Genomic DNA, 18,452 nt, shown 5'->3' on the forward strand with positions numbered 1-18,452 from the left:
TTGTTAAAAGTTTTCCTGCCTGATGATGTCACTTCAGGTCATGGCATCACTTCTGGTGGGACCTTTCTGAAAAGTGGGTCCTGGTGCTAAATGTGTGAGAATCACTGATCTAATAGATGCCCATGATGAATAACACTCAGGGCTCAATTCTACCCAACTTCCAGTGTTGATGCAGCTGTGCCGTGTGCTGCATCCTGCGATGGAGGGACAGTTATGGAGGCCCCCTTAAGGTAAGGGAATGTTTGTTCCCTTAACTCAGAGCTGTATTGCATTTGCATCGGCAATTGAAAGTTGGATAGGATTGGGCCCTTAGTCCCTGCTGCCCCCTCCATCATGACTGGAGCAGTTTTGGAACCATTTTAATTTTTTAATTTAGAAACTGTAGTAGCTGAAAAAGGACAGGTGCATGTCCACATACATATACATACAATCATCTTGAAAATATAGTTTTGGTTATAGTGCAGGACAAGGAATGCCTGCTCCTAAATTAAGAGTATGTAACCTCCAGACTCCTACAGGGTCTGGCTCCTCTGACCCCTCACTCCTGCTTTTGCAATCACTTAACATTTTCAAAAGCTAGGCCAACATTTGCCAGAGGTGTACAGGAGGAGGAGGCAAGGGGGGCAAATGCCCTGGGTGCCAGGCTGGGGAGCAGCATTGCAGCAGCATCCACACACCCTGCAGCGCCTCCCCAAAGCATTCAATCAGCTGCTGATCGCATCAGCACACTGATCTGAGGACCTCCCCTGAGAACCTCCCCCAAGAGGTATTCTGAGGGCCAGGGAAGCCGCACATGGCCTCCCCAGCCCCCAGAAAGTCTTGTAAGGCCTTCTGGAGGCTGAAAATGGTAACTTCCAGTTTGGGGCCAAAAAAGAGAAGTGACTATTTTTGGCCTTTTGGGGGCTGAAAACAGTCATCTGGTTTTTAGATGAAAATCGGAAGTGACGATTTTCTGGAAAACCAGAAGTGACTGGAGAGGCTGCACACAGCCTACCTGCCTCTCAGAACATCGGGGAGGGGGAGGCAGTGTGTGCAGGGGGTAGCACCTCCAGGTGTGGGGCAGCACCCTTGGAGGCGTTCCCCCAGGCAGCACAGTGGCCTGGAACTCCACTGCCATTTGCAGAAAGGCATTCTTGGCTTCACAGAATATTTGACTGCAGTTAATGAATCCCATCATTCAACTGTCATTTCATGAAGCCCATGTTCCTCTGTTCATAACAAAAAAGATTCACAGAGTTAAAGAATCCAGAGTAATGTAGCCAAAAACGAACAAAATAAGGAGATGCATCATGTTCAGAGCAGGAAAAAGATGGAGGGAAAGCTTTGCTGCAGTGTAAATGTCAGAATTGCTTACCTTTTCTAAAGTCCAATAATGAAAATTCCAATGACTGTTTTGGGCAGCAATCAAGTTGCCTCAAATAATTTTTTTTTTTAAATTGCAAGACTAATTTTGGTTTAGGGTTTACCTCTGAAGTTACATAATTAAGATTTGGGTCAGGGCAAGCTTCCTTTAGCATGTACAGATTGGACAATGCATGCAGATTCAACTATAGGTAGGCTCCCTTTGTATGCATTTTTTACCAAAAGAATAATGTTCATCCTCAAGAGAATATAAATCTGGTAATGTCACTCATTTTATTTATGGAACCTACATAGAAAAATTTGGCATTGCACTTTTTAAATTCACTTTAAAGATTGCCAGTTAACCAACAACAGTTGTAGCTGTAATTCTATCTGTGTTGAGATTAGAAAATCTATTTTTTTGTATCACAATTGGGGTGTCATAGCTTATTTAAAATGCACAACCTAGAGAGGCCTTTGCCCACTGTTGTGTGCCAGATTTTTTAGTTTCATATTTTTAGTTGCATGTTTTCTGTCTAACACATTCAAGCGTGAAATACCTGTTGACCCATTTTTCTTTTGTTTTAATGTCATTGACTGGAGTCAACTTGACAAGCTGCTTAAACAGACTCCAGAGTCTCCCATACATTTTAAAAAATGGAACATAAGAACAGCCCTACTGGATCAGGCCATAGGCCCATCTAGTCCAGCTTCCTGTATCTCACAGCGGCTCACCAAATGCCCCAGGGAGCACACCTGGTAACAAGAGACCTGCATCCTGGTGCCCTCCCTTGCACTGGCATTCTGACATAGCCCATTTCTAAAATCAGGAGGTTGCACATACACATCATGGCTTGTAACCCATAATGGATTTTTCCTCCAGGAACTTGTCCAACCCCCTTTTAAAGGCATCCAGGCCAGATGCCGTCACCACATCCTGCGGCAAGGAGTTCCACAGACCGACCACATGCTGAGTAAAGAAATATTTCTTTTTGTCTGTCCTAACCCTCCCAACACTCAATTTTAGTAGATGTCCCCTGGTTCTGTTTGTAACATTTTGTACTGTTTTAAAGTTACTCAAAACTGCAAAGGTCATCAGGCTTTAGACTTCTAGCATATTTAAGGTAGCTATATTGTACCACAAAATATTTTTCCATTTAAAAAATGACCTCTCACTAAATTAGAACAAATCAGCCTTTTGAGTTTTATGCAGTGTTATGTGCTTAAAGGAATTAAATGAATTTGTTTCTGCATCCACTGTTCTAGATTCTGCCCATTTTAATTAGGTGCTTAAAACATGGAATGCCTTTATAGTAATCATACATGAGATGCATTTTAGTTATAAACTGGTTAAATGGAATAATGTCAGGCCTAGAACTAAAATATTGCCATTCCTGATGACATGTTCAGAAAATCTAATTCCATGAACATTGGCAAATTAAGTTATATTCCAGGAAGTGCAACATAACACTAGAAGTGATAATCCGAAGTGAGATGCTATTGATAGACTCAACTGTTGTTCAAAAAATATGCCAAGCCATGGTTACAGACCTCCCCCACAGGCTGTACCATTACTGTTTTTAAACATAAACACAATTACAAGCTCTTAATAAAATGGCATAGCAAATAAAATGCTGGAGGAAGTACAGTGCCAATATTAACTAAGCCAGATTTAGTGCATATTTACTAAAATATGAGTCCCACTGAATTCAATGGGATTTACTCCCAAGTAAGTGTGCCTATGATTGTAGCTTTTGAGGTACAAAAACCCATCCTATGTGATTTCTGAAAGTACAATTAATTAATGGACAGCACTGTGTGATCGGTACCAAGACAGTCTTACAAACCAGTGAAAGTTGAGGCAACTTAAACAATTTTAGTGTCACCTACTTCTGTGGGAAAAAACCTACTCATTAAGCTGGAGCATTTTAAGATTGTTGACTGAGCCAGATACAAGCAGCTGTAAATATTACAGATCAACAGAGCACAAATAGGTGAAAGGCCTGTATTGGGAGCGGGGTGGGGAAGGTATATTCACTTTTGTTTCATCATCAACAAGGAACAGCATGTGATGTTTTGAGACAATAATTGTTTAGCACAGCTGCTAGAGGCATTTCACATATTACACAGAGGCAAACCCAGATTTGCTACAGTGTATACTCAATAAGGAGCTGCAAAAACAACATGCATTCATTTGCAACAAGGATATACTACACTCACAATTGGCACACATTGTGATCCACACAGCTGACTTCCAGAGGAATTTGGATTTTCCCATGGTATCCCATCCACAGTATTCAGTCCAACAATACCTCTACCCTCTTTGCCATAACAGAACAGCAGAAGTGCAGATACCACATGGCCTAAATGTCAAGGTAACTAAGATCAACACCCTGGGCCAGTGGTTCTCAAACTCTGCAGGAGCTTTACTCCTTCAGTAAGTTCTTGCGGGGAAGGGGCTAGGGCAGCAATGCAATCCCCAGGATCAAGTCACTAAGGGGAGTGGGGGGGGGGTGCTTTGCACTTACTTTAAGAAGGCAGGGCTGTAGCAGGCTGCAGGAGGTGCGGGGAGCCCTACACAGCCCTCCCAGAGGCTTGGAACTTTCACTAAAAACAGGTGCAAAGCACCTCCTGCAAAATGAAAGTGCTTTGTGCCCGCCTTTAGTGAAAGTTCCAAGCCTCAGGGAACACTGTACAGGACTGGACAGGGCTCCCCACACCTCCTGCAGCCCTGCCTTCTTAAAGTAAGTGCAAAGTACCCCCCTTAGCAATGCGATCCTGGGGGTTGTATGGCTGCCTCCCTCCCCTTCCCCTGCCCCTTAAAGGGGCAGGGGAAGCATTACTGGTGGGTCGCGACCTACCAGTCTGAAAACCACTGCCCTGGGCAATTGTTACAAGGTGCCAAATATGAGTTACCCTCCAAGTGTACACTCAAGCTGCAGTCAACTATGGATCCCTGCCAAGAAGGCTTGCACAATAATACCTATGTTTTCACGTGAAGGCTTATTATATTTACTCTTAACTGTGCAACTATAAGGTGTACAGTTAAATATGTAGTGTCACTTCTGGAAGGCCAGCATCAAAGCCAATTCACACTACATGCAGCATCGTCATTGGCATCCTTCAGGCTCCTATGTTATTGCGCTCTGAATGGTGGTTCTGGAACAGCGTCTAGTGTGGTTGAAAAGGCCAATTTGGGAGTGACAATCCCTTCCACACTGAGTGCAAATGTAGTCTATCCCTAGTCTGTCTTCCTGGCTACGGACCTTCCCTCTTTGCCTGTTGGGCAAGTGATTCTTTAAACTTGGAGAGGCCATGCTGCACAGCTTGCCTCCAAGCGGGATGCTCAGAGGCCAAGGTTCCCCATCTGCTGAGGTCCATTTCTAAGGCCTTCAGATCCCATGCTTGCCATATATACAGCAGAAAACAGTATAAAGTGAAGCAAAGAAGTGCCCCTCTGAACACATCAGGTCACAACCAATCACAGTGCCCTGGAATATTTCCAGTGAATGCTCCAGCATATTTAAACACACATCCCAGCACTACTGCTACAACAGTATAATGTACAGTAAATGCAGCAGTTTCTCCAAAAACTGTAGATTGACCACAAAAGGTCATGTAGTGAAACAGCAAGGACCCACCTGACTTTTCCAGCTTTAGAGATTTCTGTTCCCCTCCCTTCACCATTTGTAGGCCACTTAATTCCACACTGCTTTTCAGAAGTACATAAGTATGTAACTCTTGGAGACACAGAGGAATGCACCCATTTTGCTCAATTAAGCCTTTAACATGAAATTTCCATATTCAAGATGGACCACTTCCATCTGGTCTGAACACTATGCAGTGATAGTTGAATTTGGTTGACAACTTTGCAAGGCAGAGCATGACTTTAAGTGCACACATTCCTCCCACATCACATCTCTTAAACACACACACACACACACACACACACACACAAGATGCTAGTTAAGCCCTTCAAGCTTCAGCAGAGGTACTTACCTGTATTGCCAGCTTTTGGTACTGCTTCCTCCTCGGCTACTGCTGATCCCACTACTGCTACTGCTCTTGCTAGTGCAGTTCTGGGCTGGGAGCAAGATCTCCACCTTGATTTCACTTTCAGACACTTTCATGGCTGGTGCTGGTGGTGCAGTGACAGTTTCCCCACTTTGCATGGCAGAGAACGTCTTGAGCCACTCCCGCCCACAAGGGTGGGAGGGTGCAACTTAGCAGCAACTATACTCACAGTGGTGAGGGGAAATGCTTTTCTCAGGTGGCTACTCACACTAGCAGCCTAGGGTCACACTGCAGTGGAACTTGCAAAAGGGGCAAAAAAGGCCAGAGTCAAATATATATTGGAAGCCTTGGAGGAAGGGGAAGAGGGTCCCCTTGAGGCTAACAGGGAGAGCTCTGGATAAGGAAGTGAGATTAGGAGCAGAGGGAGAGTCCTTAGCCCCAGTGAGTAGACATGGAGGAAGACGGCTGTGCTGTGAATGTGGGGGTCAGGCACTCTCAGTTTCAGGGGGTGTGTGTGTGTAAGGGGGGGTGAGTAACTGTACTCAAGAATGGCCTCACCTCACCTCAAATTTCTCATGAAGGGGTGGGGGGGGCTGCTCTAACTAGGAAGATACTATACTTGTAGGGAGAAAGATACTCACTCTAGGGGGAGATTTGCAAGGGGAGGGTCAGGGCTGCTTCTGCTAGTAGTCTGTGTGTCCTTCCTCTTCCCCACCCACAAGCTGCCTGGGGCTGGGCTCACCATGAAACACCCCCCCTTCTTCTTCTTCCTCCTCCTCCTCCTCCTCCTCCTCCTCTACTACTACCACCACCACCACCACCACCACCTCTCCTCCTCTGGCAACCCCCAACCCTCTTACTCCTCCGGCAGGGTCGGGAGCTCGCCTTCTGCCGGGGCCAGCAACAGCTCCCAGCCCACACGAACGGAGAGGAGCAGCAGGGCGGCCACCCCTTCCGGGTCAGGCTCAGCCGCCTCTCCCCACCTCTGTGCTGCTGCTGCTGCTCCTCCCTTCTCCGCCCAGGGAAGCGAGGGGGTCGGCGCCATCTTTGTTCAGGGCAAGCGACGTCCTGGGGGAAGCAGCCGCAGACCCAGAGAGCGCACAAGCCTCAGAGAGGCTTTTTCTGGGCAGAAGCTGACTTGGGGGCAGGATGGTGGCTGAGAGCCAACCCAATCCTAGCCATACTTACCTGGGAGTAAGCCCCATGGGCTGTAATGGGACTTACTGCTGAGTAGACATGCATAGGATTGTGCCCAAAGGCTTCCACACTTCCCTGGGAGTAAGCCCCACTGACTATAATAGAACTTAGTTCTGAGTAGACAGGCAAAGGCTTGTGCCCTAAGGTTGCAGTCCTGTCCACACCTGTCCTGGGAGTAAGCCCCACTGATTATAATGGGACTTACTTCTGAGTAGACATGCATAGGATTGTGCCCTAAGGCTGCAGTCCTGTCCACACTTACCTGGGAGTAAGCCCCACTGACTATAATGGGACCAACTTCTGAGTAGACATGCATAGGCTTGAGCTGTGCACCCCTCCTGCTCACACACCATCCCTGGGAAGGAGGGTGATGGTTTGCAAGGCTACTGCCCCAGTCTGAAGGCACCACTCTGTTTATTTCACAGCCCAATCCCACACAAACATGTGTCCTCAGAAGTAAGTCCCACTATATATTCCCAGGAAAGTGTGTGTATGATGGCAGCTTTAGAGCCTAGTCCTGATGGGCTTGTGCCAGCCCAGCCCCAGCGCACACTGTTGCAATCATGCCATAAGACATGCATGCGACAGTCAGCTCTGGCCCAGCACTGGCACACACTGTTGCAATCATGCCTGCAACAGTCAGCTCCAGCCTCTGGCTCAGTGCAAGCCCACTCTGGGCAGGAGGGGAATGGAGACAGGAGGCAGGCTATGAAGGCAGGCTATGCCACCATATCCTGAACCCTCTCCCGGCCTGGCAGACCTAACAGGTCTCCTTGGTTCTGTGCCTGCTCAATAGTGGGTGCAGATCCAAGCAGTCCCATTGGGGCCGCCTGGGTCTTACATGGGGTAAGGAGACCAAGGAGACCTAGCACTGCTTCCGAGACCCACTAGATGCAGCAGCTGCCATTTTGGCAGCACTGCAGTCCTGGGCACTGGGAAGCATTGGATTGGGCTGCCCGTGTCTTTTAAGTAAAAGCAACATAGGGCGCAATCCTAACCAGGTCTACTCAGAAGTAAGTCCTATTTTGTTCAATGGGGCTTACTCTCAGGAAAGTGTGGTTAGGATTGCAGCCATAGAGAATCTTGGGGGCCCTTAAAGAGTCAACAAATTGATGATGGAGTAAATGTTAATGGAAGCATTTTTATCTTTTGGTTACATATTTCTTAAGCTGTTTGTGTTTTTAACATGTTATAATCCAAGATAGTCTATGTAATGTCATGTCTATGCCTGTGCTGGATGTTTATACTGGCTGTCATAATTATGCACAAGTAACAACTAGAACACTAAATAAAAAGTAGTTTTTAAGAAACATGAGATGCTAGTAAGTTAATATACATGCCTACTGGCAAAAATGATACAGTATACTTATAACTTCATCAGCAGTTTAATGATACTATGATCAAGATACACAAGTCCCTTTTTTCATATGGCTTTGTGACATGCCCTGCCAAGTAATTTTAAGAATATTTAATTGAAAAAATGTGAAAATATCAAATGTGTTTCCCTAAAACGCAAATATTACATTTTCATATAAACTGGCACATTTTCTATTTTCTAATTTTTCACTCGTCAAATGGTAAACTATCCAGTGTTCCAATGGCTAGGATGTGCTAGAAAAGTCATGATACAGGCCTTTTCCAAGTGAGGTCAACTGTGTTTTGCATCCCACATACATGTTGTTGGCAGGCAGGCTCCCATATTAGATAAATGTTCACTCCAGAAACTCCAGTAGAGTTAGTGAGAAAAATAACTTTGTATCCCTAAGGTACAATTTTATGATACCAGAGGTGAAGAGGAGAGATTCATTTATATTTCATGTGGTGTTACTTCAGACATTCAACAATTGCTACTGACACCTTATATTCTGTTTAGTAGATCTTGGCATAGTGAGAAAATCCCTCAGTTTTTCCATTTACTTACTTACTAAAATTAGGGGCTGTGGTAGGGAAACTCCTTTTGGATACATTTTGATACATCAGTGACCTAGGAATTAAAACAGGTTCCAGGGTTGGCTTGCAAACATGCTAGATTAGTCACCTTCCAGAAAGCAGCAAATCTGCCTCCAAGAGATTGTCTCACAGCCATTATCTTTTCAACCAAAGGAGATGATAGGATGGAACAGTCTGAGGGCACAATCCTAATCAGGTCTACTCAGAAGTAAGTCCTATTGTGTTCAATGGGACTTACTCCCAGGAAAGTGAGGTTAGGATTGCAGCCTGAGACTCCTTACTTTAAAGAATCGTTGGAGTGGTGTCCATAATATTTATTTTCTTATTAGAACAACTTGTCTTTGGCTGAGTTTCTAGGAAATATCCCACTACTGTTTGTTGCTCATTCATACCATTCATCATTCAATCACAGAGAACAGCCCAATCCCATACATGTCTGCTTAGAAGTAAATCCTATTAAGTTCTGGTAGCAACAGAAGAGAAAATATACAAATCTTGATCATATTTTAAAGATATGGAAGAGCCCAGTTATCACATGGGCTGCCCTTCTGTCATTTGCAGCTAATATGTTCCTAAGTGAGAAAAAAGTGCTTATTTCTGATCATCATCTGCTTAATAACATTAGTTCTTGCTTAATGCCATCACTTCCAGCCCTCAGCAGCCTCCATGGATGCTATTCAGCCCACAGTATGAAATGTTTGAAACTCCTGTGTTAGTCAATTTGCTTTTCATACAGATAAAGGTTGTAGTTTCTTAACTGACAGGCAGCCCAGTCTTGAGCTGTCCATTGAGCCGGGACTGCTGCTGCACCAAAATGGCTGCTGCAGCATCCTATGTGCAACAGGGCAGCTGCCAGCGGTTCCCCTGGAGGAAGGGAACTTTTGTCCCCTTCCCTTGGGTAAGGCAAGTAGCCCCATAATGGCGCTAGGGCCTCACAAATGTGCTTTATGGCACATTTGCGACAGTGCTCGCTGGTGGTAAGTCAGCACGCACTTTTTAGGATTGGGCCCTGAAATAATTTATTAAGGGTTTCTCTGTTAAAAGATTAGTTACCTCTTTGTATAGGGCAGTAACTGTCTTCACTAATAACAAAATAATAAAAACAAAAGAGATACAGTACACAGTGGAGGCTTAATTTTATTTAGCTATTATTGCCCTCTAGTGACCAGTCTAAATAGTACATATGAAAGAACAGGACTACAGAGCTGGCAACATTAATTTTAAGAAAGTTAACAAGGCAAGGTTTTCCCTTAATCCTTATCATCAATCAGAAAATGTAACATTCACAAAAATGCTTTCATGATGGCTTTGGCACACTACACTATCTCCACCTTGAGATATGTGAGGTCACATTTTATAAGCAAACGTTATGGCTGAGCTACGAAGTATCATTGATTATATTGCTTGGTGCCTGCTGACTGAGGGCCCAATCCTATCCAACTTTCCAGCACCGGTGCAGCTAGTAAGGGAACAGATGTTCCCTTACCTTGAGGAGGCCTCTGTGACTGCCACTCCACTAAAGGATGCAGTGCATGTCCCATTGGCACCACTGCACTAGCACTGAAAAATTGGATAGGATTGGGTCCTCAGTGCCCAATTCTGAACTGGGCCAGCACTGGGGCTCAGCTCCAGTGCCAGCACTGGGTGTCGCAAATATGCCATAAGGGCACATGCCCTCTATCATGAGAAAGGCTGGATCATGTGTCCCTACTCTCTGCGGGGTGTGTGTATGCACAGCTAGGCCTCTCTTGTTGAGTGTGGCCAGTGTCATGATGGATAGGTGGTCCTTCACATAACCAAGTTCAAAAATGTTAAGGGCTTTTAAGGTCAGAACCATCACCTTGAACTGTGCCCAGAAACAAATTAGCAACTGAAGCAACTGACATTCTATTGGTGTAATGAGATCAGAAGGCTGCCTGCCTGAAACCTCAGTGCCACATTTTGTAACAGTTGCCATGTCCAGGGGCTTCTCAAGAACAGCCCTGCGTAGATGGTATTACTGTAGAAATAACTAGATCAACAAGATCTAGTTGACAAGAGGTTAACAAGATCATCCTTCACCAGAAAAGGCCGCGGTTGTCACACCAGCCAAAGTTGTGCAAAAATACTAACAAACACAGTCATTATTAGTTGATTCAGAATCAAGGTCAGGAGAGTAATAACCCATTCAGAACATTATGAGTCTCCAGTAAGCCCCAGTTCACTCAGGACCTACTCAGAAAGAAGTGAAGTACATGTCTTTGAGAATATGTCGAATACATGTCTTGCACATGTGGCTAATACCACATGTTAGGCTGTTTTGCATGGCTTCTAGCTGTCTGGTCACTCACAGAATTATGAGAAGACTGATGTTTTGTGGACAGTGATTGTAAACAACCCAGCTAATCCACCTATCTGGCATTTCCTCCTTTGAAAAGTACATTGTTAATTTGCACCAGATCATTAATACAGATATCCTGTAACTCAGGCTTAGTTTTAAACAACTGGCTGAGCTTAGAAAAGGCCAATATGAAGGTTATTGCCCCAACCACAAACAACCCAGTGATCTTCTGAGCAAACTTAAGGCTGCAATCCTATACACACTTTCCTTTCAGTAAGACCTACTAAGCACAAGGGGACCTACTTCTGAGTAGACCTGCTGTAAGACACTTCTGAGTGACCAGGCTGTAAAGACACCTCCACAAGTCAATATCTATGTAATGTACATTACAAAGTGAACAAATAACCTGTTTGTGCCCTATTGTGCTTTAGAAAAGCTTGAAAGATGTTTCCCTGGCAACCATTTAGCTGCCTTCAGGGTAAATTCTTAAATGTATTAATTCTGCTCAACCATGCATAACTTTCACCTCCAAAGGGGTGGGGTTGGGAGAACAGTCAAACTTCTCAAGAGGCACCATGTCAGAAGAAAAGAAGGGGGTCAGAGAAAACAAGCCTTGTTATTAGCAGAATGTTAACTATCCTCTCAGAACAGGACAATATGAAAGCATGTGGAATACACCCCTCTGACCCAGAAACAATCCTTTTTCCTCTGTTGTGGCATATTTTGATGGACGTTCCATGTCCCCTTCTACTACAAGTTCCTGAACTCCTGCTGTCCATACCGTCCTGACCTTAGGACAGTCTGCAGGACTAATCGTATTCTGATCATGGTGGTTCCAACCTTGGTTCTCTGGGAAATGTATTTGAAAAACTGAGATTGTTGTAACAATGCAACAATCCTAAACCTACTGATTAGGATTTAACCTAATTGGTAGGTTAAATCTTACCGATGTTACCATATCACTGTGATCAGTTCATGGAACAATGGTCCAATTCAAATACTTATCAGCTGGTGATCCTCCTCACATAACAGAGGAATGGACACATGATGCACTCCACTTAACTATGTGCATAATGTAATATAGGGGTCCCTAAACTTTTTGGCCAAAGGGCCGCTTACTACTGAGTAGACACACAGGATGTCTCCTCAGCTGTGGAGGAAAAGCCTCTCCTTGCACTGAGTGGGGACCTGCTCAGGGAAAGGCGGGCTGCAAAGGCTCGCAACGGCTGAGGGCGTCCTGCTGGAGAGTTGGGGAAGGGAAAAACAGGGAGCTTAAGCCTGCAGAGCGGGCAAAATTGAAAAGGGAAACCAATGCGGGGCAGGTGGGGGTGAAGGGAGAGGAGGGCAGTGAGCTCAGGGGGCGGAGGGAAGCAGCCTGCCCTCCCAGCACAGGTGCCTCCTGTTACCCCCTTTGCCACTTTCACTGGCAGGAGCCGAAGCAGACAGCTGAAAGAGCCGCATGCGGCTCTAGAGCCGCAGGTTGCCAACCCCTGCTCCAGGGTGAGACTGGAGGTGCCCTCTCCAACAGTTACATCACCTCAGTTGGTCTCCTGAGGGCCAGAGAGGCCTTGCAGAGCCTCTCTGGCACTCAGAAGGCCTCCTGAGGGCCTTTAAACATCACTTCCAGTTTTCCCCCCAAAACCAGAAGTGGTGTTTTAAGGTCCTCAGATGGACTCCAGATGGGGAAGCAGCAGGTGAGGGTGCTGCTTGGGGTGTCATGTTTGGCGTATGTGGACCCTCCCCCAGAACCCCACTGGTTCTCAGATTCAATCCCTAGTATCTCCAAGCAGGGCTGAAACTCTTGAGAGCTGCTGCCTGGGAGTTTCATATGTTCCTATAAGAGAGGGAAACCACTCACTCTTCCACCAGACAAATTGGGCCTGTATCTATTTCTCCCATACTAAGGGGGCACCTCACCTGCTATGTTTTTTCTACATGGAATGCACATTTATTTGGGAAATAATGTGTAATCTGCATGTCGTGTATGACAATTACATTCACACATATGCTATATATGCATGAAAATATGCTGAGAAACTGACTGGCAGCAGATTCCCAGCACATGTACACCAAAAATGTGTGTACATTTTTGTGTGCAATGCTCTTACATGGCCATTCATCTGTGGCTTTCCAAACGATTTGCTCCATAGAAGTGTCCTAAGATGAAAGCATGTTCTGAGCAGGCTTTGCTCCTGCACAAGAAGGAAAGGGAATGAGGTCATACTCCTATCTCCCCTTTCATGTTGGTGTCAAGCTAATGGGGACAATACTAATGGTATTGCTTTTAACTGCACTTGGAAAATGATTGGCAGTTCTGGTTTGTCCATTGCATTAGGTGAGAATGGGGTCCAACCTGTACAAGTAGGGCTGGCTAACACATTTCACATGATCTGGAAACCTGTCTGCACAAGCTGTTCAGCAATGAATCAGTGGAAGTTTACAGAAATATTTCTTCCAACTCACACACAGTTCCAACTCACACTTCTTCCGCACTTAAACTCAGCTTACAAAGAGACCCTTGGTCTCTTTTAACACGTTTATATTAATAGCTGTAACAAATATAGGACATGCTGAGTGGATTTTGTTTCCTTAATCACAAGCCTGTACTTCCTAAAAGCTATGCTTCCGCTACTCCCACTTGTTTTTTTTTGCACACTGGTTCCTATGGCAACGCTGGCATGTCTACATCTGCCACATGCCTCCTGCTCCGATTTAATTTCCACTTCTCTGTGCTTTGTGGTGGTTCTGATAGCCCAGTTCTATGGACTACCTTGAATTGTGGCGGCTATAGTAAAGCATGATCTTATACAGGCTACAGGGACAAGCTGCATTGGAGCAGCAGATGAAGTAATTTGCTTATCTGTTTGTCAGGTTGTCAAAAGATCATGTCATAAGAACATAAGAACAGCCCCACTGGATCAGGTCATAGCCCATCTAGTCCAACTTCCTGTATCTCACAGCAGCCCACCAAATGCCCCAGGGAGCACATCAGATAACAAGAGACCTGCATCCTAGTGCCCTCCTTTGCATCTGGCATTCTGACTTAGCCCATTTCAAAAATCACATAGCCCATTTCTAAAATCAATTTAATTCAATTTAATTTAATGTCAATGTAATTCAGTTCAGTCTCACTGCTTGAAAATACATGCCATACATATGCAAATGACAAACCCTTGTATTCCAAGGTCATTGAATTTTAGGATAGCAACACATCTACTTTCTTTACTTGCAAGGACTGCTAATATGAATTGGAATTCCCATTCACAAACTATCATTCTTGGAAAGGGAGGAGAATAGCCACCCTCTGATTAGTCTTTAACTACTGTGCTCACAATTTCAATAGGGTGGAGTTAAATTATGTCAAAGGGGGCCTAATCAGCATTGAGTCATCTTTAGCAAGTGCCTCTAGAAACACAGAGCTCACCCTGACACCCATGAGCATGTTCCTGTCTCAGTTATGTTGTAGAACATACTATCCTAGGCAAAGGCAGGTCAGTGTGATTCCCTACAGCAGTGGTACTTAAACTTTCCAGCCAGTGGCTCCCTTGACCCCCATGGCTGTAGGCCATGACTCCCCATCATGTTCCTGAGGACTGGAAGTGACATCATTAAACAGGAAGTGGCCAGAAATATTAACTATATTAAATATAATATTAAATATATATAAACTATATTAATATTAATTATATTATTCATATCATTAATTAAATGCAGATCTTAAAAATATATTATTAATACACAGCAATACACATGCTTTATAAATGGCCAGCTGCTGATCACTGTTGGAGACAGGATGCTGGAGCAGGTAGATTTTGTCTGGTCCAGGAGGACTCATTTTTTTAAACTTTGTAAGCATACCAATAGAATTGTTTTATCAAATGAACTTTGTGAACAACCAGTCTGACCAACGTTACACACACACACCCCTGTGGACCCCAATTCAACTAGTCATTTCTCCCATTCTCCTTGGATAGGATTGAACCCCTTATTAATTTAATGAAATTAAATTTTTCCAGCAGCTGGTGGGGAAAACAAAAATAGACCATAAAAATATATCAGAGCTGATAAGGGTTTGGTTAGGAAGCTGATTTGTCTCCTATACTAGGAGATGCACAGCTCAAGCCTATGTATGTCTACTCAGAAGTAAGTCCCATTACAGTCAATGGGGCTTACTCCTAGGAAAGTGTGGATAGGATTGGGCTGGCAATCACTTCATCAATGGCTGATAAGTATTCCCTTCAAATAGCAAGATTCATCACTTTAAAAATACAGCCTTTCCTCCTCAGTCAAACAACATTAATAAATCACTTTAAAAACAGTACCCTTTTTCTGCTCCTGGCCAAGTAAAGTGTGTGCTTCCCTTTGCCAACTGCATGGAAGCAACTTTAAGAGCAACTTTATGACTGGTAAAATAGGGAGCATTTTATTTGGGGAGAGGGAGGAAAGCGGGAAGGTTTGGAGATTGAAAGGGGGGAGTGGAAGAGAGATGGGGTCAAAAAGAGAGATTTCACTTTGATGAGAATCTATCACAGGCTGGGAACTAGGAACCAACCAGACAAGGATCAGAGAGGGTTAAGGAGCATGCTTGGAAGAGGGCAGGGCGGCAGCAGCCACTCTCTAAGCTCAGCAACTCTGTTTCTTCTACTTAAAAAAAAGTGCAGACATTCTGGGGGGGGGGGTGACTGTATTGAGAGGGAGAGGACATCCCCTGCCTGAGTTCCTGGCAGGGCCCTAAGCAGCTGCGCCTCACAGTTTGAATAACACTGCCCTACAGGACTATACAGCTTGAACTGGCCCTCCAAGCACATAAGTGATGAAGGTGTGGAAGCTGAGCATGGATTTAAGCACCTAGCATATTTGGCTTGGAGGACTCCTGAGCTACAGGGCAGCTAATCACTGACATTCTGCCAGTTTTGATGTGCCCATAGAATCATAGTATTGAATGCACCCCAAATGTCTCATCTAGTTTGAGGCATCATGTCCAGACCTTGAGAAGAGTATTAAACCTTTATAGAAGGAGGAAAAAAAAACGAGAATGGTTCCCCCCCCCCCAACCTAATGGAATTCTTTGCAGTAGTGTTATAGGGAAGGCTGCACCTGGCGAGATTCTGCTTCTTTTTATGCCAATCTTGAATGTAATAGAACCTTCTGAATGTGACAGTGTTTTAAGGAGACAGCAAATACAACTGGGGTGTGATATGTAATGAAAGGACCTATTAGGGAGGGGAAGGTTAGCTCAGGAATACAGGATATTTTATTTCCCCCATGACTTCTAAAGCCTTGAGCTTTTGACCACTGATGGTGACAGAATGTGGGTTTCCTTAGTAGGGAAGTTAAAATAATTTAATACAGTAAATACATTAAAGATACATACAATAACACTAAGGGCATAATCCTATCCATGTCTACTCAGAAGTAAGTCCCATTGTGTTCAGTGGGACTTATTCCTAGGAAAGTATGGATAGGGTTGCAGCCTTGTATTCAATCATAATTCATTATCCTGGATACACAAGAAACATAGCAAGGAAATCTCTGTTTATAGGATCCTTTTCACAGTACTTAGGCTTCAATCTCACACTTTATGAATGCAGTGGGACTAACATCCTATTCCGACATGCATAGGATCACACTGTTAGCATTCTTGTTCTGATATTCCAGATTCATGATCACAACCATCCTATTCGAATGACATTAACAAAAGAGCAGCTGAACATACCAGCATACCAAAAGCCACCCACAGGCCATCAAACATTGGCATTCAGTCCGCCCCGTGTGATTCATCAAGCCAGCTCTCTTTACTCCATACCCAGAACCAGAAATACACTTTTCATGGAAATGCTACAAAGGCCTACAAAGGTGTATTGATGCTGTGAGCCAGGGTGCCAGAGTGGTAGCTCTCCTTTGCTGTGGGACAGAAAACAGAGACGCAGGTCCCAGGAGGGAGGCAGATCAGCAGCGCTGCTGCATGTCATATTCTATCCCCCTTCCTGGGCCAGATTCACCAACATGGATCCACTCTGACTTGCATCAGCAATTTAGCAAGCGCTTGTCTTAGTAGACCCATTGCCACAGATGGGCTTTGCCCAAGGCAAGGGGACAAACGTCCTTTTACCTTGAGGAGACCTCCAGACTGCAAAATCCCCTCACAGGATACAGTGCAAACTGTATAGGACTGGACTGGGCTGGATTTCAATAGGACCGGGCTACCCATCTGTAGGAACAGATTTCCTTGGTTAGCTAAATCAGAGGTCTCTTAGATCAGTCTGTGGCTGAGAGTGGGAGAAAAGTGCCTCGTCCCATCCATTATGATCCTGGTCCACTTGCTCTTCACTAAAAAGAGAGCTGGTGTAGAATAGTGGCTAAGAGATGAGTTGTGAATCAGGACTTTGCCATTATGACTTGAATCTCACCTGTGACATGGACTCAGCAGGTGAACTTAGTTGCCCAGATGCAATATGGGAATAGTAAATATATCCTTACCTTACAAGGTTTGTATTAGTATGAAGTGGAAATGTCGCCTGTCAGGGTCAACACTGCTTTCAACATCATATATTGCTTGGCCCTAAGACCACATAGTACACATAGTAGAGGCAAGATTTGAATCACAGGCATCCTGCCTCATAGCTCACTCTCTTAAATATACCACCGTCTTTTGGAGGCAGCCATCTTTTGTTGTTTGTTCCCAGCAGCTGGCAACTGGACCATACTAGCTGAATCTAGGTGTTTCAGGTTTAGCTATTGTAGCAGATAACTGCTGATAGCCAGCAGTTATTCTCCATACTTCATTCTCAGCATGGTCACCTGAACTGAAAGAAAGACAGAGCATGACTCCTTGGGGGGACACTTTTTCCTTTTGGGAGGCAGAAATTCTTAACAGTTCAATGAAGCAAAGTCCAACCAGTTGGCCAAGGCAAGCCATAAAACCAACCTGCTGTATTTGTTTTGTGGTCAAGATAGTGATAAGGCACAAGGCCTGCTAAATGGGTAAAGGAACCCCTTAGAAATGGATTATGTCTTATAACTCTCTTCTGTTTAAAAGGTGAGAGCAAGTATCCCTGTTCCTCTAGGCATGACAACTTTTCCAGGGGCTGTTTGCTGGTGTTTCTTTTGTGTCTTTTAGAACCCAATCCTATCCAACTTTCCTGTGCCAATGCAGCCCTGAGGTCAGGGAACAGACATTCCCTTACCTTGAGGAAACCTCCATCACTGCCAACACTACCACAGGATGCAGCGCACACTTCATTGGCATGGCTGCATCAGTGCTGGAAAGTTGGATAGGATTGGGCCCTTAAAGACTATGAGCCCTTTGGGGCCATGGAAGTTTTTTTATACCATAGTCTTTCGAGACTGAAGATTGCCAACCATTTTACTATGTACTGTAAACTGTAGAGGTTTAAAAGTCATGTTCCTTTCAAAAATCAAGTCTGACAGTTCCTTTGAATTCATATTTCTTCAAAGTCCAGTCCAGAGTGCACAGAGAATGAACTCATATTTAAGAAATGTTGGCTGTTTGAAGTTTAAGGACACCACCATTTCAAATGTTGATGTAACCCTCATGTTGAAGTTTTGGATGTCAACTATCTTTCAAAGATCTGAAAGTCTGGAATGGCAAAGTCCCTTGGCAAAATTG

Source organism: Tiliqua scincoides, chromosome 1 (assembly GCF_035046505.1).
Source record: "Tiliqua scincoides isolate rTilSci1 chromosome 1, rTilSci1.hap2, whole genome shotgun sequence".
In the NCBI taxonomy this organism is placed as follows: Eukaryota; Metazoa; Chordata; class Lepidosauria; order Squamata; family Scincidae; genus Tiliqua; species Tiliqua scincoides.